Below are 23151 nucleotides of genomic sequence, written 5' to 3'. Positions count from 1 at the left end.
CTCATCAGGGCCAAGGGGAGCCAGCAGCACCTCCATTGCCGCCCACTGCCAGTGCCGCATCACCGATACCCACCATGTTTCATGCCACCCCCTGGTGGTCAGCGCACATCATAGCAAGCAATCAAACTCCTGGTCATAGTCCCGGTGAAGGGGACAATTTGCATATTAGGCTTTTATTATATAGGATGAGATTGAATTCTGCAAACAAGAATCCTATATAATAAAGAGGTAATATGCAAATTGACCCTCACGCCCTCACATCACAAGATGGCTGCCCCCATGTCGTCACAAGATGGCCACCCTATGTCATCACAAGATGGCTGCCACAAGATGGCCGCCCCCACGTCATCACAAGATGGCCACCCCCACATTGTCACAAGATGGCCAGCAGGGGAGGGCAGTTGGGGGTGACCAGGCCTGCAGGGGAGGGCAGTTGGGGGGACCAGGCCTACAGGGAAGGGCAGTTGGGGAGGACCAGGCCTGCAGGGGAGCAGTTAGGTGTCAATCAGGCTGGCAGAGGAACAGTTAGGTGTCAATCAGGTCGGCAGGGGATCGGTTAGGGGTAATCAGGCTGGCAGGCAGAGTGGATAGGGGCAATCAGGCAGCCAAGCAGGTGAGTGGTTACGAGCCAGTAGTCCCAGATTGTGAGAGGGCTGTCCCATATTGGAGAGGGTGCAGGCTGGGCTTGAGGGAACTGGGCCTCTAGTAAAATTATAAAATTTTTATCTCCCTGCATCTCCAGACGAGAACTTAGCCCAGCCAGCACACCTTGATTTTGACCTTATGATACTCTGAGAACCCAACCACATTATGTCAGACTAATGACCTACAGAACTCTGAGCTAGTAAGTGAGTATTGTTATGCAGCAATAGAAAACTAATACCACATATTATGCTAAGTGAAATAAGTCAGACAAAGTCAAATACCATATGATTTCACTCATATATGGAATCTGAAGAGCAAAACAAACCAACAAACAAAATAGAAACAAACTCAAAGATATAGAGAACAGACTGATGGCTGCCAGAAGGGAGGAGGTTGGGGGCTGTGTCAAAAAGGGAAAGGGATTAAAAAACTACAAATTTTTAGTCACAAAAGAGTCAGTAGGATGTAATGTACAGCATCAGGGATATAGTCAATAATATTGTAATAACTATGTATAGTGCCAGATGCGTACTTGAAATATCAGAAGGAACACTTTGTAAAACGTGATTGTCTAACCACTATGCTGTACACCTGAAACTAATACAAAATAATATTGAATGCAAACTGTAATTGAAAAATTAAAATAAAATTCTCTTCTTTAAAAAAAGCCAACAATATCACAAAACACGTCCATAGGAATTGTATGAGTTCATAGTTCTATTTAGATGGCAAGGTGGGTCTGGGATAGCACATAGCCCCACTTCAAGCCAGGTTAGAAAAGTTTTCTCTATATTATAAAAGAGTTCATGTGTTCTCCAGAAATCCTGAGAAAAAAATTCCATGTGAGGCTATGTGAATTCTACAGTGAAAAGTCTTTGAAAATATCATGGATTGTTTCAATGGAAGCTTCTGATGCTTTCCTTTAATATAAAGCACCAGAGTTGCCCTAGAGCAGTGGTCGGCAAACTGCAGCTCACGAGCCACATGCGGCTCTCGACAACGCGGTTTGCCACTCTGTTGACTAATGAGTTTGCCGACCACTGCCCTAGAGCAAGGCCTTTTCTTATTAAATCAAGGGTTCTTGCATTTCCTGGGATGCTACCCAGGACAAAAACCCTGGAAGGCATGGACCTTCTCTTTTTCCCTCTTTCACTTCTGTCATTCAAACATTTGTTAGATGTCCATTTTGTGCCAAACATTGTGCATACATAAAAGACGGTTGTGACTCAGAGGAGATGGAGGTTACTTCTGGCTATGTGGGAGTGGGGTATATTTGGAAAGGCCAAAATTTACTTTACCAGGCTTTTTGATATGCAAAGAGGTCTAAGTTTAGGAGTCAAGAATGCTGAAGAAGAGGTTCTGCCCCAGAATTACAGTGACTGGATATAAAGCCCTTGTCTAACACTGCAGCTGCTGCATGAGTTGGCATTCTCCTAATTTAAACTTTATGAACAGATGAAATTAGATTGCTCATACAATTCAATTATGTTATCAAAGATGCAAGCAATTCCCTCTCAATTTATGGCAGAGTCTGCAAATTTTGAAAGTGGCTGAGTTTCACAGGGATGATTAAAGCTTCAAAACCAGTGATTACAAGTATAATGCTCAAAATCAAGAAAAGATCTAAAATAAAAATCTTATAAAGCCCATCTTATCTATATCACTCTTATCTATATCACCACCATCTCTTCCTTCTTAGTTGTTTTAAGTTTTGTTTGGTTTTGAACAATGCTTCACATGTACTTAAGAAGGATGTATATTCTCTAGTTGTTGGATGCAGGATCTGTATATGTGCCTGTTAGATCATGCATATTAATTATGTTGTTTAAATGTTCTATAACTTTATTGTTTTTTTTGATTTTTGAACTTCAAATAATTAAGATGTATTGAAATCTCCTAACAAGTATATTGCATTTATAAATTTCTTCCTGTGGTTCTTCAATTTGCTTTATATATTTTGAGGCTATTTTAGAATTATTAAATATTCTAAGTTGAACCATTTTGCCTTAAATATATTTTGTCTGATATTAATATGGCTATCCCACCATTATAGTTGTCTTTCTAAACAGCTTTGTTGAGGTATTGTTGCTACCCTAGCACTCTGATGTTTAGTGTTTGCCTGATATATCTTTTTTCCTATTTTCACTTTCACGATCTTATGTTTTGTCTATCTATCTATCTATCTATCTATCTATATATCTATATCTATCTATCTATCTATCTATCTATCTATCTATATATATATATATATATAAAAGGCTAAGTGACTGTCCAACCATCTGACTGGCCAATAGGTATGACACACACTGACCATCAGGGGGAAGACGCTCAACACAGGAGCTGCCGAGTGACAGCAACTTTGCAGAGTGCCCTCTAGCACTCCGGGACCCCTTGAGAGATGTCAGAGAGCCGGTTTTGGCCCGGCCAGGCCGAGGGACCCCACCTGCCAGAGGGACCCAGCTCACTCCACAGAAGCCCTTTGAGCCAAGGTGCCGCCCCAGGTGCAGCCGGCCGGGGAGGGACCGAGGGAGGTTGGCTCCAGGGTGTGTCCGGACAGTCTCGCCCAGTCCTGCCCTGCCACCACCTTCTAATTAATTTCTTCAATGTGCATGAATTCGTGCACTGGGCCACTAGTGTTTCTTATAAAAGGCATATAGTAAAATTATTTTAAAATCCTATTTAGTAATCTCTTGTAACTGGTAAAATTTGGCCACTTACACTTATTGGGATTACTGTTATGCTTCACCTCAAATGTGCTTTTCATTTGCCCTATACATCTTTTTTACTCTTTTCTTTCCCCCTTCTTGTTAATTTTCTGAGTTCTATGCTGATTTAAAAGTTATACTGTATAAGGCTATTTCTTTTCTTTCCATGGTTAATCTTGAAATTATATTGTTGACTTTAACTACATTTGAAGTTAATTGATTACATAATCTCCATCCGAAACAACGTAAGCACCTTGGAAGTGTGCTCCTCAACCTTTAGTGTTCATATGAATCACCTGGGGAATGTGTTAAAATGTAGATTCCAATTCAGTAAGTCTGAGGTGAGCCTAATATTCTGTATTCCTAAGCTCCCAAGTGATGCCATGCTATTGAGAATCAAGGCCTTAGAATTAGTAGACATTTGGGTTTGTTCCACTTTTGGGGCCAATATGAAAATGCTGCTATGGAGCATTTTTAATGTGCAATTTTTGTAAGGATATATAGCTTTAGTTCTCTGGGGTTTATACTGAAGAATGGAATTTCTGGGTTATATTGTAATTCTGTTTAATCTTGTGAGGAACTGACAGACTTTTCCAAAGTGGCTACAACATTTTAAATTCCCAGAAGCAGTATATTAGGGTTCCCATTTCTCCATTTCCTTGCCAGCACTTGTTATTGTCCATCTTTATTTTAATTTTTTTAATCTTCACCCAAGGATATTTTTCCATTCATTTTTAGAGAGCATAGAAGAGAGAGGTAAAGACAGAGCGAAATATCGATGTGAGAAAAACACATCGATGGACTGCCTCCTGCATGTGCCCCACCAGGGCCCGGGCCAGGGAAGAGCCTACAACCGAGGTACTTGCCCTTGACTGGAATTGAATCCAGGACCCTTCCATCCACAGGCCGATGCTCTATCCACTAAGCCAAACCAGCTAGGGCTTGTCCATCTTTTTTATTATAACAATCCTAGAGGGTGTAATAATATACCACTGTGGTTTTGATTTGCATTTCCCTGGTAAATGATGCTGAACATCTTTTCAACTGCTTGTTGGACATCTGTATATGTTCTTTAGAGAAATGTCTATTTAGATCCATTGACCATTTTTTCATTGGGTTGTCTTTTCAAGTTATGGTGTTTTTGTTTTTTCAATCCTCACCCAAGGATATTTTTTTCCCATTGATTTTCAGACAGAGTACAAAAAAGGGCAGAAGCGGGGAGAGCAGCATTGACGTGGGAGAGACACATCGATTGGTTGCTTCCCACACAAGGCTTGGGTGAGAGACAGGGATCAAACCCACAACCGAGTTATGTGCCTTTGACCAAGAATTGAATCCGAGATCCTTTGGTCCTTGAGCTGACACTCTACCCACTGAGAAAAACCAGTCAGAGCTATGACTGTTTTCTCTGTATATAACTGTTCTCTTTGTATACATATAGAGAGAAATACACATAATACCCTGTTTACTAGACCCGCTTCAGATCAATGACTTACAAATATTTTCTCCTATTTATTCCTAAGTATTTTATTATTCCTTTTTTACTGTATTGATAGTATCATGTGAAGCACAAAAATTTTAAATCTTGATGAAATTTATCAAATTTTTTTCTTTTATTGCTTGTGCTTTTGGTGTCATATTTAAGGAACCATTGTATAATTAAGGTCATAAAGAATAATACCTATAGTTTCTTCCAAGCATCTTACAGTTTTAGACTCTTATACTTGAGTCTCTGATCCATTTTAAGTTAGTTGTTGATATAGTGTGAGGTAGAAGTCCAATCTAATTCTTTTGCATATGGATAGTCTGTTGCTCCAGTACCATTTACTGAAAAGACTCTTCTTTGCCCATCTAATTATTTTGGCACCCTTGTTAAAAATCAATTGAAAGATGTATGGATTTATTTTTGGACAATCAATTGAATTTCCTTTATCTATCTATTTATTTAAAAGGCTAATATGCAAAGTGTCCCCTTGGAAGTTTGACCAAGAGAACGGGAGTTTGATCATTCGCTATGACACATGCACTGACCACCAGAGGGCAATGCAAAACATGGCAGGTGATCAGTGGGTGGGTGCATGGGGCGTTGAGGGAGTGAGGGAAGGAGGAGGTGGGGAAGCAGGGGCACCACTCCGGTGGTGTGTGGGTGGAGAGGAAAGGAGGTGGGGAGGCAGGGAGGCAGGGAGGCAGGGAACCTGATCAGCCCTGATCGCCAGACAGGCCTAGGAACCCTACCTGTGCATGAATTTCATGCACCGGGCCTCTAGTATGTCTATTATATGCCAGTAAACACATTGTTTTTTAGTACAGTAGCTTTGTAATCAAGCCTTGTAGTGACATTTGAAATTGGGAATTGTGAGTTCTCTGTCTTTTTAAAATTGTTTAGGCTTTTGTGGGTTCCTTGAATTTCCATATGATTTTAAAATCAGCTTTAATTTCTGCACAAAAAGGCCCAGGTGTAATTTGGACATTGGAGTGCACTGAATCTTACAGATCAATTTAGAGAGTAATGCCATCTTAAACAATATCTTCTAATCCAGCCATGGCAAACTACGGCCCGCGCGGGCTGGAACCGGCTGTTCTAATCCGGTTCTCCTTGCCTCTCCCCCTCCGCTCCTTTACTTTGAATTTATATTAGCTCACACAAACACTCCATCCATGCTTTTGTTCTGGCCCTCCGGTCCAGTTTTAAGAACCCATTGTGGCCCCTCGAGTCAAAAAGTTTGCCCACCCCCTGTATCTAATTCATAAACATGGAATGTATTTTCTATTTATTTAAATCTTCTTTAACTTCTTTGAACAAGTGTTTTATAGTTTTCAGTGTACAAGTCTTGCACTTTGTTAAATTTATTCATATTTAATTTCTTTTGACACCTATTACAAATAAAATTGTTCTCTAAATTTCATTTTCAATTATTCATTACTAGTGTATAGAACTGAATTTTTTCTTTCCAAGATGTATGACTTTATTTCTTTTTTTTTTTTAATTTAATAGGTCTTTACTGTTCAGATTATTACAATTGTTCCTCTTTTCTCCCCCCCATAGCTCCCCTCCACCAGGTTCCCACCCCACCCTCTGCCCTTACCTCCCCCCCCCCCCCCGTCCCTCATCCACAGATGTACGCTTTTTGTCCAGTCTCTTCCCGCACCCTCCCACACCCCTTTCCCCCCGAGAATTGTCGGTCCACTCCCTTTCTATGCCCCTGATTCTATTATATTCACCAGTTTATTCTGTTCATCAGATTTTTTATTCACTTGATTTTTAGATTCACTTGTTGATAGAGGTGTATTTGTTGTTCATAATTTTATCTTTACCTTTTTCTTCTTCTTCCTCTTCTTTTATATATATATATATATATATATATATATATATATATATATATATATATATTGATATTTTACAGAGAGGAAGGGAGAGGGATAGAGAGTTAGAAACATCGATGAGAGAGAAACATCGATCAGTTGCCTCCTGCACACCTCCCACTGGGGATGTGCCCGCAACCAAGGTACATGCCCTTGACCGGAATCGAACCCGGGACCCTTCAGTCCGCAGGCCGACGCTCTATCCACTGAGCCAAACCGGTTTCAGCTTCTTCCTCTTCTTAAAGAATACCTTTCAGCATTTCATATAATACTGGTTTGGGGGTGATGAACTCCTTTAGCTTTTTCTTATCTGTGAAGCTCTTTATCTGACCTTCAATTCTGAATGATAGCTTTGCTGGGTAGAGTAATCTTGGTTGTAGGTTCTTGCTATTCATCACTTTGAATATTTCTTGCCACTCTCTTCTGGCCTGCACAGTTTCTGTTGAGAAATCAGCTGACAATCGTATGGGTGCTCCCTTGTAGGTAACTAACTGTTTTTCTCGCTGCTGCTTTTAATATTGTCTTTTGCTCTTGGCATTTTAATTATGATGTGTCTTGGTGTGGTCCTCTTTGGATTCCTTTTGTTTGGGGTTCTCTGCGCTTCCTGGACTTGTAAGCCTATTTCTTTCACAAGGTGGGGAAGTTTTCGGTCATTATTTCTTCAAATAGGTTTTCAGTATCTTGCACTCTCTCTTCTTCTGGCACCCCCATAATTCTGATGTTGGTACGCTTGAGGTTGTCCCAGAGGCTCCTTACACTATCTTCAAATTTTTGGATTCTTTTTTCTTTTTGCTTTTCCAGCTGAGTGTTTTTTGCTTCTTTGTATTTCAAATCTTTGACTTGATTCTTGTGGTCCTCTAGTCTGCTGTTAGGTCTCTGTATAATATTTTTTATTTCAGTCAGTGTATGTTTAATTTCTAGTTGGTCCTTTTTCATATCCTCGAGGGTCTCACTAAATTTATTGGCCTTTTCTAGAAAATTCTTGAAAAACCTTATAACCATGGTTTTGAACTCTATATCCAGTCATTTGTTTTCCTCCATTTCTTTCATTTGTGACCTGTTTCTTTGTCTCTGCATTTTCATTGCTTCCCTGAGTTGGTAGAGTAGCTTTGTGTGGTAGGTGTCCTACAGGGCCCAGTGGCTCAGCCTCCCCAGTTACCTGAGATGGACACTCTTGGTGCACCCCTTTGTGGACTGTGTGCTCAGCCTTGTTGTAGTTAAGTCTTGATTGTTGTTGGTATCACTGGGAGGAATTGACCTCCAGGCCAATTGGCTGTGAGGATCAGCTGTGTCTACACTGGGAGAACCTCTGTGTTGGAGACACTCTTATGAGACAAGACTTGCAAAATTGAGAAAGCCTCTGTGCTCAGCTTGGATGGGGCGGAGTTTCAGGGCAGAGCAGACAGCCTTGGTTTCCCGTCAGCCCTGCCCTATGAGGCCCCTGGGTCTCAGTGTTCCTTGGTAATCGCTGCAAGCACCTCTGAGAGAAAGCCGCCCTCGAGTTTCACCTGCTGCCAGACAGTCCAGTTTCTCCCCGAATGAGTAGGGGTTCCCAGAAACTTGCCCGGAACTGGAGTTCAGCGCAGTCGGGAGCTCCCGTCTCCCTCCCGCTTTAGAAAGCCAGCCGTGCACTCAGCCTCCCATGCATTCAGCAGTCAGTCCTCTTTGCGCGCGCACGCCTCCGGACCTCTGCCTTCCGTAGCTCCCGAGTCTCAGTGTGCTTTCTCTTTTCCTGACAGTCCAGATTCCCCCCAAATGAGTCTGGTTTCCCAGCATCTCGCCCAGGACTGGAGTTCAGTGCAGTCGGGAGCTTCCATCTCCCTCCTGCTTTAGAAAGCCAGCCGCGCACTCAGCCGCTTGTGCACACAGCCACCTGTTCTCTCCGCGTGTGATTCTCCGTACCTCAACCTTTTGCAGCTCCTCTGAGGCTCAATGTGCTTTCCTCTTTTCTTCTAGTTGTAAAATTTCCACTCAGCCAGCTTTCCTGTGGTTCTGGATGGTGTCCGTTTTGTCTTTTAGTTGTAGTTTTGATATTGTTGTGCGAGGCAGCAGTTTAGGTGTTTACCTATGCCGCCATCTTGGTTTCTCCTCCGACTTTATTTGTTTTTCTTTCCTAATTGCCCTAGCTCAGTGGTCGGCAAACTGCAGCTCGCGAGCCACATGTGGCTCACGAGTCGTGGTTTGCCACTCTGTTGACTAATGAGTTTGCCGACCACTGCCCTAGCTAGAATCTCCAGTAAAAAATTCAATGAAATGGTGAGAGTGGCCCTGACTGGTTTGGCTCATTGGACAGAGTGTTGGCCTGTGGAATGAAGGGTCCCTGGTTCGATTCTGGTCAAGGCCATGTACCTTGGTTGCGGGCACATCCCCAGTAGGGAGTGTGCAGGAGGCAGCTGATCGATGTTTCTCTCTCATCGATGTTTCTAACTCTCTATCCCTCTCCCTTCCTCTCTGTAAAAAATCAATAAAATATATTTAAAAAAAAAAAAAAAGAAATGGTGAGAGTGACCATCCTTGTCATGTTCCTGATCTTAGAGGGAAAAGTTCTGGTTTTTCACCATTAGTATGTTGTTAGCTATAGTATTGTTGTTTTTATAGATGCCCTTTGTTAGGTTAAGGAAGTTCCCTTTGACTCCTAAGTTAAGTCTTTTTATCATGAAAAAATGTTGAATTTTGTCAAATGCTTTTTCTGTCTATTGAGATAGTGAACTGTGACTTTTGTATATTGAACCAACCTTATATTCCTGAGATATCCCACTTGGATCATGCGGATATGCTATCCAGTGGATATGATATCCCACTTGGATCATCCTTTTTATATAATGCTGAATTCAATTTGCTATTATTTTGTTGAGGGTGTTCAGAAGAGATATTGGTGTGTAGTTTTCTTTTTCGGTAATGTGTTACCTGGTTTTGATATCAGCTAATATTGGCTTCTTATGGTGATATTTAAAATGTTCCATTCTCTTCTTTTTTTTTTTTTTTTTTTAAGAGTTTGTGAAGAATCAGCGTTAATCCTTTAAATATCTGCTACAAATCACCACTGAAGCCATCTGGTCCTGAGATTTTGTTGGGGGCTTTAAAAATATATTATTAATTCAATTTCTTTAATTTTATATGTTTATAGATTTATTTTCAGTATTCTGTCTTTCTAGGAATTTATCCATTTTAACTAAGTTATTTAATTTACTGGCATACAAGAGTTAATAGTGTGCCCCTTACATTCTCTTTATTTCCCTAAGATAGTAATATTCCTTCTTTCATATGATTTTTATTTATTTTAGAGAGAGGAAGGGAAGGGATAGAGAGATAGAAACATCAATAGAGAGAATCATTAATCGGCTGCCTCCTGCACGCCCCCTACTGGGGATCAAGCCGGCAATCCGGGCATGTGCCCATGACTGGAATCGAACCTGGGACCCTTCAGTCTGCAGGCCAATGCTCTATCCACTGAGTCAAATCAGCTAGGGCCATTTGATGTCTTCTTTAATTCAATGGTTGTTAAGAACATATTATTCTAGAGATCCAGCTGGAAGAACTGGTGGCTGCGCTGGAGTCAGTATACCAAGAACCTTGTCCATCCATCCCTCTTCTGACCTGTGCCCCTGGGCTGCTATCACCCTGAACTGAAGGGTTGCTGGAGCACTGTTTCCTGATCTGAGAAGAAAAGGATGGAGTCTCCTGCTTTCAGCCCTTTGGCCCTTCCTTGAGCCTCCCTGTGATTGACACACTGCACTCCTAGTTGCCAGGCATGCTGCTTTTTAAAATCTCCGAAATGGACTGCATTTGGTTATTTCTTCCTTGTAGTGCCTCAAAGGCTGAAAAAACTCATGCTTACGGAAAGAGGTAGAGGTACTGTTTAACTTCCCACATTTATTAATTTATTAATTTTTCTTCCTTTACAGGTTTCTAATTTCATTTCATTGCAGTTGGAGAACAAACTTTGCATGGTTTAAAATCCTTTAAAATTTACTGAGACTTGCTTTATAGACTAACTAGTGGCCCAGTGCATGAAATTCATGCATGAAGCGGGGGCGTCCCTCAGCCCAACCTGCACCCTCTCCAAATGGGGAGCCCTTGGGGGATGTCCGACTGCCTGTGGAATCGGGCCTAAACCGGCAGTCGGACATCCCTCTCGCAATATGAGACTACTGGCTCCTAACTGCTCACCTGCCTCTGCCTGCCTGCCTGATTGCCCCTAACCCTTCTGCCTGCCTGCCTGATCACCCCTAACTGCCTCTGCCTGATCACCCCTAACTGCCCTCTCCTGCTGGCCTGATCTCGCCCCCAACTTCCCTCCCCTGCCAGCCTGGTTGCCCCCAACTGCCCTCCCCTGCCGGCCTGATCTCTCACCCAACTGCCCTCCCCTGTAGGCCCGGTTGCTCCCAACTGCCCACCCCTACCAGCCTGATCTTGCCCCCAATTGCCCTCCCCTGCTGGCCTGAATCTCGCCCCCCAATGGCCCTCCCTGCTGGTCTGATCTCGCCCCCAACTGCCTCTGCCTGCCTGATCATCCCTAACTGCCATCCCCTGCCGACCTGATCTTGCCCCCACTGCCTTCCCCTGATGGCCTGGTTGCTCCCAACTGCCCTCCCCTACTGGCCTGATCTCACCCCCAATGGCCCTCCCTGCCGGCCTGATCTCACCCCAACTGCCTCTACCTGCCTGATCATCCCTAACTGCCCTCCCCTGCCACCTGATCTCGTCCCCAACGGCCCGCCCCTGCCAGCATGATCTCGCCCCCAACTGCCCTCCCCTGCAGGCCTGATCTCGCCCCCAAATGCCCTCCTCTGCTGACCAATTTGGTTCTGACTGGTCAGTTTCTATGCCAGTCAGCATCAAAAGCTCTGCCTCCTAGGCAGCCATTGGCTCCTCACAGCACCCAGACTTGATTGGTTGGTTCCTATGCCAGTCAGTGTCAAAAGCTCCGCCTCCTAGACAGCCATTGGTTCTTCACAGCACCCAGATTTGGTTCTGATTGGTCGGTTCCTATGCCAGTCAAGAGTCAAAAGCTCTGCCTCCTAAACAGCCATTGGTTCTTCACAGCACCCAGACTTGGTTCTGATTGGTCAGTCCCTATGCCAGTCAAGAGTCAAAAGCTCTGCCTCCTAAACAGCCATTGGTTCTTCACAGCACCCAGATTTGGTTCTGATTGGTTGGTTCCTATGCCAGTCAAGAGTCAAAAGCTCTGCCTCCTAAACAGCCATTGGTTCTTCACAGCACCCAGATTTGGTTCTGATTGGTCGGTTCCTATGTCAATCAACGTCAAAAGCTCCACCTCCTAGGCAGCCATTCACTCCTCATAGCACCCAGATTCTGTTATGATTGGTTGGTTCCTATGCATCTCTGGGCCTATCAATGGGGCCTGATCAGAAAGGCGGGGCTGATCAGCAGCCCTGGTGGAGGCCTGGAGAGAAATGAAGGCGTGGCTGCTGGCCAGACTGGGAGAGAAAGAGAGAGGCAAGTGCTGATCAAAAGCTGCCACAAAGGCAATGGATCAGTCCCTGCTTCTCTCTTCAGGCCTCTCTCTGGCCCTGATTCGCAGCCCCCTCAGCAGTCAGTGCTGGCACAGGACTGACTTCCTGTTGGTCAAGCCTCGGTTGTGACCGGTTGTTTCGACCAAGGGTTTTTATATATTAGGATATATGGTCTATTTCAGTGATTTTAAACCTTTTTCATCTCATGACACACATTAATTACTAAAATTCTGCAAACACCAAAAAATATATTTTTGACAATCTCACACAAAAAAAGGTATAATTTTGATTAATTTTCACAAAACAGCTACTGTCTTGTTGGCTTTTTTTAAATGTTTTATTTATTTTAGAGAAAGAGGAAGGAAGAGAGAGAGAGATAGAAATATCGATGAGATAGAATCATCAGCTGGCTGCCTCCTGCACACTCCCCACTGGGAATCAAACCCAAACCTGCACATGTGCCCTGACCAGGAATCGAACTGTGACCTCCTGGTTCCTGGGTCAATGATCAACCACTGAGCCACATTGGCTGGGCTGTTGTTTTTTGGTGTGTTTTTTTTTTTACAATCTAAGGGAAAAGAGGTCAGTGTCCCTGACTAAATAGTCAGGTACAGCATGTTTTAAAAATTCTTGCGGCGCACCAGTGTGCTGCAGCACACCAGTTAGAAATCGCTGGTCTATCTTGAAGAATGTTTCATGTGCATTTGGGAAGAATAGACATTCTACTATTGTTGGATGAAGGGTTCTATAAATGTCTGTTAGGTCTAGTTGATTTCTAATGTTGTTCAAGTACTCTATTTCCTTACTGATCTTCTATTTAGATTATATGTCCGTTATTTAAAGTGAAGTACAGAAGTCTTCAACTATTATTGAATTGTCAATTTCTCCCTTCAACTCTGTCAATTGCAGTTTCATTTTATTTGAGGCTCTCTCTATAAATGTAAAATGGACCTAATATTTCCTATCTTTAGGCTGTTGTGAAAATTCAGAAATAAACTATGAAGTACATATCCCCGGCACAAAGTATGAATATATCCCTAGTACAAGGTATGAATTCAATAAATGTTAAATCCCTTACACTCTTTTATTCCTTCCTCTATACCAATGGTCAGCAAACTGTGGCTTGTGAGCCACATGCAGCTCGCGAGCCATGGTTTGCCGCTCTGTTAACTAACGAGTTTGCTGACCACTGCTCTATACTGTTTCTGGTAGGATCACAGAGCTGAACGAAGATTGTGCCTTCAAGATGCAAATAATTTAAGGAGACAAAATGAACACACACAAAAAATGATATAATAATATAAGATGGGCCCTAGCCAGTTTTGCTCAGTGGATAGAGCATCGGCCTGCGAACTGAAGGGTCCCAGGTTTGATTCTGGCCAAGGACACATGCCCGGGTTGTGGGCTCGATCCCCAATAGGGGGCGTACAAGAGGCAGCCAATCAATGATTCTCTCTCATCATTGATGTTTCTATCTCTCTATCCCTCTCCCTTCCTCTCTGAAATCAATAAAGAAATATATTTAAAAATAATAACAATATAAGATGGTAGAGAACTAAGTCATATATTGCATAGTATAGGCTCCTTTTAATAGAATTTCAGAGAAAGAAGAAAGTGCAATTGGAAGATGGGGATGGGAGTGGGCTTTTGAAAATATTTAATAAGAGTATCAGCAAAGAGGGGCAGGATATTCAGAAAAAAGATACTGATGTGGAAAGAAGAATAACATGCTCAAGACCAGGGATCAGAACAAAATAATTTCAGCAAAAGGTGCTTATTTTTTTCTACATCAAAGTATTTTTACTACTAGATTTCCTTGTTACAGTTTAAGTTCCCAATGGAACAATGGAAAAATTGAGCACATTATTAAGACCAAATGTCCTGGCAGGCAAAGCCATCAATTAAACTGTCTACCACCTTCTCAGAGAAGAGAAACAAGCCCCAGACTCTGACCCACAGGAGATAAAAATAACTCAGATGCTGGAGTGTGTTCTGAGGATAATACCACACGGTCAAATTGGTCTAATGACGTCAGTCACCTTTTCCAAGCTTTCATTTCTTGGTTGCAGCTGCTAAGTGCTAAGATGGACAAATGTCACCATTCCTATGTCCAAAATTTCCTTTGATAAAAATCCATGGAGACTATCAATATTAAAATGCCCACTAAATCTGGGGCATGAATGATGTTTTTATTCTCCAGAACCTGTTCAGTGAACCAATTTGGCTTCTATGACAAAGAAATTGATACATAATTTGATCCATATTTCAGCAGAACTTCTGGACAGTAACATCATAGAATATTAGAAGTGGAAAGAAACTTAAGGATTATTTTGGTCTTATTTTATTAATGAGGACATGAGGCCCAAAGGGGGGAAATGATAAATTCAAGGTCAAAGGGATTGTGCAGGAGAGGAAGAGTTATGAGGATGACCAACAGACCCTGGAGGAAAGTAACACAGGGCCCCTGTTAAGAATAGTAATGAAAAGTAAGTGAAAAGAAAAAATAGTATAGAGCTATTCTCAGAGCTCCAATAGTTCTTTGATACTGATAAGAAATCTAAAAGATTATTCCAGAGTCACCTCACCTCAAACTTTGGTCCAATAGCCCCTTTCCCCATTTCCTAAATGCTCCAGGTGGTCAATCAATAAACATTTACTGTGCACCAACTATGTAAATATAGTCCCTTACTTCAAAAAGCCTACAGACTGGCTGAGGACATAAGAAATAAATCATGAGTGGACAATACAACAGCACTTGGAGAGCAGAGGAGGTGGGGCAGCCAGTCTTGTCCTCACCATGAGGCTGCAGCAGGCACCAGTGTTCATGAAGATATTCATTCAGCAAGGATACAGCAGTGGCACATGCTGCCAGTTCTAGACCAAGTTCCTGCAGAGCTGGAGAACCAGCCTGAAAGGCAGCAGTTTGAAGAAACAGTTCAAATTCTAAGTAACCTTTATGCAGAAACACAGAAGCTTGAGGGTCAATCATATCTTGAAGCATGTTTAACAGCATACACCATCTTCTTATGCACAGAAATTCATTATGAAAAGATTCTTAAAAAAAGTCTCCAAATATATTCAAGATCAAAATGAGAAAATATATGCTCCCCAAGACCTCCACCTGACACATCTCATTGAAAGAGATCTGAAATTACCATTTATGAAGACAGAGGTATGAGCTGTGGAAGATAAACCATAAATTAAAGATCCCAACTCCAGCTCCATTTATCCACTGGCTGATCACAGAGTGTCCCCTATCTCCTCCCTAGATTATCATTCCTTTGTATCTGCTGCCAGAACCACAATGCCATTTACTCCAAGGACTTTCTAAAATTCCACACCTGGAATGACCTCTAGTCACTCCGCATCCAATTTGTGTCTTCAAATTGTGTAGTACTCTGTAATCTTTTGATTAGTTTCTAAGAAAACACAATTAAGCATTTTAATTTTTTATTAAAAGCCATTTTACTTTTTGTATTCTATCCAAAATACAATGAAGCATTTAACTTTTAAATAAAATATTCAGTTGGTCAGCCTAAGTTTATTTCTATCTGCTACCAATACCAATGGTTCTCATCATATAGCCCAGGTGGCTAATGACTTCAAAGTCATATCTTTGCCAGTGTCCAGTCTTATTCCCCAAATTAATAAAATGCTTTTCTCCAGGATTTCAGGGAAGGGTATGCTGTATCTGTGGTTTTCCTAATATATCTCCCAGATTTCAAAGAACTACATTTTTCAATGACTCGAATCTTAAAGATCTATTTCTGCTGTTAAGTTTCTCAAACTGAATGTCACTGGAAAAAAAATGTATAATGTTATTTGTTTTATTATAGCAATTATCCTATCTAATAAAGAGGGGATATGCTAATTGATCGTCACGCCCTCACAAAAGATGGCGGCACCCATAGCCAATAAGGAGGGAATATGCTAATTGACTGTCACGCCCTCAAAGATGGTGGCGCCTGCAGCCACGAGATAGTGGCGCCGCGTGCCTGCCTCCGGAGTCCCCCAATCCCCTCAGCCCCCCAGCCGCCCAGGGAGGGCCTGAGGCACAGGCAAGCCTCGAATGGCGGCTGCACAGCCAACACCCGAGGCACAGGCAAGCCTTGGATGTCGGCTGCCCAGCCACCTGGGGCCGGACCGAGGTACAGGAAAGCCTCGGATGGTGGCTGCCCAGCCGACGCCCAAGGTGCAGGCAAGCCTCACATGGTGGCTGCCCAGCCACCCAGGGCCACCAGAGGCTCAGGTAACCAGGGCCGGCCGAGGCTTGTGCTGCCGGCAGTGGCAGCAGCAGAGGTGTGATGGGGCAGTGCCTTCCCCTGATTGCTGGGTCGCCTCCCGCCCCTGATTGCCTCCCGCCCCTGAGGGCTCCCGGACTATGAGAGGGGGCAGGCAGGGCTGAGGGACTCCCCCCGCAGTGCATGAATTTTCATACACCGGGCCTCTAGTCTATATATATAAAAGCCTAAGCAGCCGAATGACCAAACAACCAGTTGCTATGATGCACACTGACCACCAGGGGGCAGACACTCAATGTAGGAGCTGCCCCCTTGTGGTCAGTGCACTCCCTCAGCCAACCTCTTGCGGTCTCTCCCCCCGCACGCCTGGCCAGCCAACCTCCCACGGTCCCTCCCCCAGCCTACCCTCCTCCCCCCAATTGGCCCCAATTGGGGGGTGGCGGCTGGCCAACCTCCTACAGTCCCTCCACCTGGCCAGCCAGCACTGCCCCCCCCATTGGCCCTAATTGCTGGCCAGGCCGAATTCGTGCACTGGACCTCTAGTTCCTAATAAAGCAGTATCTAATGCAATTTCCAGTTATTTTTCTTTGGATAATTTTGTTATTGTTGCATTATTTTGAATGTTGGGAAGATGTGGTATATGTTGCTTGTTCCTTACAAAAATAAGTAAGCACAATGAAGTGGATGCTAAACCATCAAACACATAAAGGTCCCTCCTGTGTTGCTGAAAGTATAATAAGCAAGTGTAACAAATACTGTAAGTATAATTTTGTTACAAATATAACTTATGAGAAAAATTTTATAAGAATAATACTGCATATTGCTAATTTTTTCATATTGCTAATTTTTAACCAACCCTACTGGAAATAGGTTTATAGACTTTGCTCATATACAGTATTCAATGCACAGAAATCCTATGATAGGTTAAAGTATAGAAAGTTAAGCGATTTCCAACTAAAACTCTCAAGTCTGAGTCAATACTTCTAGTTCTTCTCTGGGCTGTATGTTCTTAGTATTGGAGCTTCTTATGCCTTTTATTCATCTTTGCAGTTTGAGAGTACCACATTTGGGAGAACGTTAAAAAACATTAGGAGGAATGAAACAGTTAAAATTTTTACTTTCAAATATATAGTAGGTCCTCAGGTTACGTCGGAGATCCATACCTACGGCGCGACATAACGCGATTTTTGCCATAAGTTGGAACCCACTTACATAAGCACCTACGTCACTCACATGGAGCACATACACAGCATTAATGAAGTGAAATAGTAAAAAAAAAATTTAAAAGACAGAACACTTCCTGACCTTTACTTGTAGAAAATAAATAAGAAGAAACATAAAGCACATATGTACATACGTCGAAATGATGGAACTTTTTTTTATAAATACTATAAATAGGAGATGGCGAGGTAACCACGAAACAATGTATGTCGAGTCCGACGTAACCCGAGGACTGCCTGTATTATAGGTGCTAATATTGAATTTAATCTTTCAGATTTAATTTCTTTTATGGGTCTGTTAGTTACTCAATAAATCCCATAGGTCTGTGTAATATTTTAATTGTATAAAACCACTTTGTTACTACATAGCCTATAATAACATGTCTGTCTGCCTTTTAAATATGTTGCAATAACTTTGCTGAAATATTAACACATTAGAACTTTTTCTTAAGCAAACAAAAAGAAATAACACAGGAGAAATAAAATATGAGTGGTCAAGGGATTCCAAGTAAGTGGTATAGCTAATAAATGTTCTGAATTCAGATGAAATTGAAAAGAGTGCAATAGATAGAAATATAGTGAGAAGACTTCTGGAGAAACTAGGACATGACTAGAATAAGAATAGGCAAGAAGAGAAGACAGTGGAGACCCTTTAGGCCTGCCTGGAGCTGAGGACCTAAATTTGTAGATCTCATCCCTGATGAAGAGGAGATATATTCAGAGGAATAACAACAAAAGATGAGATTGGAAGCAATAGCAAATACTAAATAAAAATTTTTTAAAGCACAGTTAATCTTAGTTTCAAGATTCAGTTCTGTCACATACTAGTAATGTGGCCTTGAGCAGTTATGTAATCTCTATAGAAATGAGAATAACAATACCTTCCAAAGGGGATTATTGTAAGAATTATAAAGTAAACATGGATATACACTTAGAATAGCACCAGGGATATAATAGATGGACAATAAGTGGTTGGGTATTTTTGTTGTTGCTGGTGTTGTTATTTATTTTGTGTTGGTTTTTGTTTGAAAGTAGGTGTGGGAAGGGAAGTGCTGGATCAAGAAAATGTTGAAAAAATAAGAATGAAGTGACTAAGTCTTGGACATGAATAGTAAGAAATAGAAGAGCTGGAAACAACATTTCTACACCTGAAGTGGAAATTCAATGACAAGGAGAGGATTGGTCTAGACCTGTGGTTCTCAAACACAGCTCTGACTGGTTATATGAGAACTAGTGGCCTGGTGCACAAAATTCGTGCACATTATAAGGGGATTAATTAGAGGAAATAATTTAATATTGCTATTTGCCCTTTATAATAGAAGTGTCAGAGATGAAAGAAAATTAGTAAAATGTATATGAAAACCTTCCTCCTGTCAGAGTCTGGGGCACACCACAGGACCCAGAGTTAAGTCTCTGCCCACCCACATGTGCCTCAAAATTGTGTGAGACCCAGATCCGGTCGCCCCCCCGCCCCCCCCACACTCATTGGGATAGATCCAGACTTGGCTAGTCCCACCCTTGTCAAGCCCTGCTGGGCAGGGAATGTAGCCTCAGGTCCCCTTGCCCGGCACCAGGACGGGGGGCGTGGCCTGAGGTCCCCCAGCCCAGACCGGGGTGGGGGGGGGAGATTGCGGGCGTGCGCATGCCTTGAGGTCCCCCATCAAGCCCCGCCAGGTGTGGGACATGGCCTGAGATCCCCTAGCAAACCCCGCTGGGTGGGAGGCATGGCCTGAGGCCCCCTGTCAAGCCCCACCAGGCGAGGGGGGACGCAACCTCAGGTCCCCTGGCCCTGCACTGGGATGGGGGAACAGCCTCAGGTCCCCTGTCAAGCCCCATCAGCAGGGGTGGGTGCAGCCTCAGGTCCCCCCTGGGCAGGGGACGCGGCCTGAGTTCCCCCGACCCAGCACTGGGGGTGCACCTTGAGGTCCCCTGTCAAGCCCCGCCAGGCAGGGGGGCACAGCCTCAGGTCCCCTGGCTCGGTGCTGGGGTGGGGGGTGTGGCCTGAAGTCCCCTGTCAAGCCCCACCTGGTGGGGGGAGCAGCCTGAGGTCCCCTAGCCCAGCACCAGGACAGGAAGCGCACCTTGAGGTCCCCTGTCAAGCCCTGCCAGCCTGAGGTCCCCTGTCAAGCCCCATGGGGGCGGGGGAGGGCGTAGCCTCAGGTCCCTGCTGATTGCTTGTTAAGGCTCCTTATGGGAACTTGGCCTCAGCTGTGGGTGCAGCCATCTTTGTGACAGAGTGATGGTTAATTAGCATATTCCCTCTTTATTAAATAGGATCATCTGGAAAGCTTATTCAAACAAAAATCTAGGATCCCAATGCTGAGGGTCTAACTAAAAAGATCTGAGGAGGAAATCTAGAATCATTATTAAAAAAAAGAAAAGAAGTCCTGCATGGATTTCTGATGCACAGGAAGGTATAATTATTTCTATACTAGAAAACACTTTAAAGTCTCTTCCAAACCTAAAAACCTCTGATCCCAAATAGTGAATTATGAAGGTGTGATGTATTATCCTTAAAATCCAGGCAATCAAAGATTCAGGAAATAGAGGCTTAGCTAGCCATACTACATGATTTTTTTTTATCCTTACCAGATAATGTTTATTGATTTTGGAGAAAGGGGAGGGGAAGAGAGAAATATTGATCAGTTGCCTCTTGTAAGTGTCCCGATTGGGAATCAAACCCACAACCCAGGTATTCACCCTGGCCAGGGATTGAACCCACAACCTTTTGGTGTACAGGACAATGCTCCAATCAACTAAGCCACTCAGCCAGGGCTCAATTGCTTTCACATTACTTGGGATGCATGTAAAAAAGGAGGTAGATTTAGATATGCCTCAGTGGTGGGATCCAGCTCTTGATCATATACTAAGGATCCCTCATCCAAATTTATGTCAATCTGAGGCTCAAGTGCTATCACTAGAGGATGGTTTTCCAAAATGAGAAAGTAGGTGGAACCAGCACGAAACTGGAATGAGAAGGGACTCTCAGGACACAGCGCAGGGTGGAATGATCTATATAATAAAGAGCCAGGGTCATAACGACCATTATGATCAAAGGCTCAACCAGACCAGAAGTCAGTGCTGGGTTGCCGTGACGACCCAGCACTGACTGGGGCTGCTGCCAGTGCCCCGACCCAGCACTGACTGCATAGGGGGCTGTGGATCAGGTCCAGAGAGAGGCCTGCAGAGAGAGAGGCAGGGTCTGATCCATAGCCTCTGTGGCAGCCGTTGATCAGAACTTTGCCTCTCTTTCTCTCCCGGCCTGGCCAACAGCCACGCCTCCATTTCTCTCCAGGCCTCCACCTGGGCTGCTGATCAGCCCCGCCTTTCTGATCAGGACCCGTTGATAGGCCCAGAGATGCTGACTGGCATAGAAACTGACCAATCAGAACCAAATCTGGGTGAATGTAAGGAGCCAATGGCTGCCTAGGAGGTGGAGCTTTTGACGCTGACTGGCATAGAAACTGACCAATCAGAACCAAATTGGCTGGCAGAGGAGGGCAGTTAGGGGTGACCAGGCAGGCAGCGGCAGTTAGGGGCGATCAGGCCAGCAGGGGAGAGAAGTTAGGGGCGAGATCAGGCCGACAGGGGAGAGCAGTTGGGGGCAAGATCAGGCTGGCAGGGGAGGGCAGTTAGGGGCGATCAGGCAGGCAGGCAGAGGCAGTTAGGGGCGATCAGGCAGGCAGGCAGAGAGGTTAGGGGTGATCAGGCAGGCAGGCACAGGAGTTAGGGGCAATCAGGCAGGCAGGCAGGTGAGTGGTTAGGAGCCAGCGGTCCCAGATTATGAGAGGGGTGTCCGAGGGGTCCCCGATTGGAGTGGGTGCAGACTGAGCTGAGTGCTCTGTTTAGAAGCCATTCTTAGCACTGTTATGACATTCCAACATAATATTATGACTAGGTCATGAAGAGCAAAATTATCAAAGAGATCTCCAGCACCCATTCTTCTTTCTGGGTTTTTCTCTGCCCATCCCTCTCTCCCTGTTTCAGCACTACTTTCATATTCCCTTCCCCAATGCTTTTATCTTGACTTATTTACTGGATCCACTTTGATATGCTAGAAGTTAACTGTTATCAGAAGGGCTGATACTAGAATAAATGGAAATAATAGAGGCAAACTGTGCATCCTTGCAAGAAACAGTTGCTTCAAGAGAGAGTTTCCTATTACTGGAATATTTAAACAGAGGAAAAAGAAGTAAATGACTGTTATCTTACCCCACACAAACATACAAAGGTTAATGATTGGAATAATTGACACTCATTCTAGAGAAAAATTCTGAATCTTGATTCCCTTTTTAGTCTTATATTATATACACACAACATAACAACATATCTTTTTTAAATATATTTTTATTTATTTCAGAGAGGAAGGGAGAGGGAGAGAGAGATAGAAACATCAATGATGAGAGAATCATTGATTAGCTGTCTCCTGCATGACCCACACTGGGGATCAAGCCAGCAACCTGGGCATGTGCCCTTACTGGGAATTGAACAGCAACCTCCTGGTTCTTAAGTCCAGGCTCAACCACTGAGCACACCAGCCGGGCCAAAATAGCATATCTTAATTAAGGTCATTGAGAATGCAGCTAATAATCATTCAGAAATCATTTATTAAATTTAAAGGGATCATTAATTTGTTGGAAAGGGAAACATTTATGCTGTCAAGATCTCCAACTTACATCAGAAATCTATTGTTGCAAAAACATGCAAATGGTCTACCAAATCAACCTCCAGGTAACCAACTGATATCTACATATCCTTATAGATACTATAGATAAGAAATTCAAACAAGTGAAGAAATAAATAGGGAAAGTGAAAAAAGAATAAGAATCAAATTCTAGGTACATACACATTAAAAAATGCAGATTCTGATTCAAAGGGTTGGGGTGGGACTTATAGAGTATGCTTTTGGGAGGGGAGTATGGTTTTATTTTTTTAATTTATTTTATTGTTGAGAGTCTTACAGATGTCCCTGATTTTCTCTCCTTCCCCCCATCCACCTGGCTCCCATCTCACACCAGGTCTTCACCTATCTAATTGTCTGTGTCCATGGGCTATACATATCCTATCTAATAAAAGAGTAATATGCAAATTGACCATCACTCCAACACACAAGATGGCTGCCCCCATGTGGTCAAAGATGGCTGCCCCCATGTGGACACAAGATGGCTGCCACAAGATGGACAGCAGGGGAGGGCAGTTGGGAGGGACCAGGCCTGCAAAGGAGGGCAGTTGGGGGCGATCAAGCCTGCAGGGGAGAGCAGTTGGGGGGTACCCAGGCCTGCAGGGGAGGGCAGTTAGAGGTGACCAGGCCTGCAGGGGAGGGCAGTTAGGGGTGACCAGGCCTGCAGGAGAGAGCAGTTAGGGGCAAACAGGCTGGCAGGGGAGAGCAATTAGGCATCAATCAGGCTGGCAGGGGAGTGGTTAGGGGGTGATCAGGCTGGCAGGCAGAAGCGGTTAGGGGCAATCAGGAAGGAAGGCAGGCAGGTGAGCAGTTGGGAGC

At 43.6% G+C, this 23151-nt stretch overlaps 1 protein-coding gene and 1 pseudogene across 5 annotated transcripts in view; one reads left to right on the top strand and one right to left on the bottom strand.

The window, feature by feature from the left end:
* Nucleotides 1-23151, bottom strand: part of SYN2 (synapsin II) — a 180255-nt gene that overhangs the window by 89285 nt on the left and 67819 nt on the right. The gene's annotated exons all lie outside the window — the stretch shown is intronic.
* Nucleotides 14988-15382, top strand: LOC308251117 (golgin subfamily A member 7-like; annotated as a pseudogene). Its single transcript has one exon. The product of its transcript is annotated as a golgin subfamily A member 7-like (transcript).

Source organism: Plecotus auritus (genome assembly GCF_963455305.1).
Source record: "Plecotus auritus genome assembly, chromosome: 6".
Lineage (NCBI taxonomy): Eukaryota > Metazoa > Chordata > Mammalia > Chiroptera > Vespertilionidae > Plecotus > Plecotus auritus.
The sequence above is the reverse complement of the archived record's forward strand: the minus strand, read 5'-3'. Positions and strand labels throughout refer to the sequence as shown.